Genomic DNA, 1,150 nt, shown 5'->3' on the forward strand with positions numbered 1-1,150 from the left:
ACACACACACACACACACACACACACACACACTCACACACACACACACACACACACACACGCGCGCGCGCGCCTGCCAACCAAAGAACAGAGTATATAAAAGAAACTAACCGAACGTGCACAAAGATGAAAACAAACGGGAAGTAGATGCGATAGTTGCACGGTCGCGTCTCTTCTTTCATTAAACCTGGTAGTCAATTGAAATAAAGAGAAGCCGCAATGAAAAACACCTGGAAACCTCTTTTGAATTCTACTTGCTGGCTACCATCGCGGCGTCTTACAGACCATACCATTTATCTAGTCTGGTTGAAAGCTGTCGCGTGCTGTGTTTATTGAATTCTGCGCCAGCATAGGCGGCAAGGTGGAGAATAGATTGCGCAGTGCCATTAATTATTTAGCTAATGGTACACGACAAATAAATTAACTTTCTTTTGTTTTGTTTTAGTTGAATAAAAAAAATTCTCTGTAGGTTCCTATATCAGTCGAGGCTTGATGGGGGAACGGGGACGGGGAGCATGTGGAATGAGTGAGAAAAGAATTGATTTTAAAAATGGAAAGGAGGGAAGAAATGGTTGAGACGAAGACAGTGAATACGATTCAGCTCATTGTTGGTTGTTCTAAAATACTGCCACCACTTTAATCACTATTTTATTAGATCTTCAAGCCGTTATTTTTATGGGACATCAATTTTTAATGAGGGCCATTGATCGCAACAGCTCATGCTGTGTGTTCTCCTGGTTTGTCTGCGTTCGGCCAATATGGAATGATGACTTTGAGGTTGTATTTGCTTTTATTTTTTATTTTTTTGCTAGTTTTTTTTCGCACTGTGCAACCTTTCGTGTATGGTTGAAAGCGAAGACAATTCATTGCCTCAAAAATAAAGCTCTTTTCTTTCTGAAAGCTGAAAATGAGACACAATGGACGGTTTGTATGAACACAAAGTAGTCCTTTGCATTGAATTGAATCGTCAAAGTCTAATGTTCCACGCAGATATCGATTCCCTTAGAAAACTGTAACAAGCTCATTGGTTTTTGTGATTCTGATCCTTATAAAGCAACAAGTGAAAGCTTTAGCTCTGCTCATAAACATCTAGGGACTGATTTTGTTGTTGTTATTGTTTCTTTGAAATTCGTCCGTTATCTTGCGTCAGC

This window comes from Aplysia californica, unplaced genomic scaffold (genome assembly GCF_000002075.1).
Source record: "Aplysia californica isolate F4 #8 unplaced genomic scaffold, AplCal3.0 scaffold02094, whole genome shotgun sequence".
Classification (NCBI taxonomy): domain Eukaryota; kingdom Metazoa; phylum Mollusca; class Gastropoda; order Aplysiida; family Aplysiidae; genus Aplysia; species Aplysia californica.